This window comes from Punica granatum, chromosome 5, assembly GCF_007655135.1.
Source record: "Punica granatum isolate Tunisia-2019 chromosome 5, ASM765513v2, whole genome shotgun sequence".
NCBI classification, from domain to species: Eukaryota; Viridiplantae; Streptophyta; class Magnoliopsida; order Myrtales; family Lythraceae; genus Punica; species Punica granatum.
This window is the reverse complement of record NC_045131.1, coordinates 25,116,404-25,116,606: the sequence shown is the minus strand read 5'-3', so window position 1 is coordinate 25,116,606 and position 203 is coordinate 25,116,404.

Here is a 203-nt window from a genome sequence, read left to right as displayed (position 1 = left end):
CGTCCCGATTAACCCGTTCGTGGAAATTAATGCTTAAGGTTTATTGCCGAATCTTTAATTGTGAAAACGATTCGTGATTCGGCGACCAACACGAATCCGTAAGGATCGAGATATTGGTCCAATGACCGAAACTACCCTCGTAACCGAATGGACCCGAATGAGTCAACGATACCCGAATCCATGCATGTTTGTTTTGAAAAGAA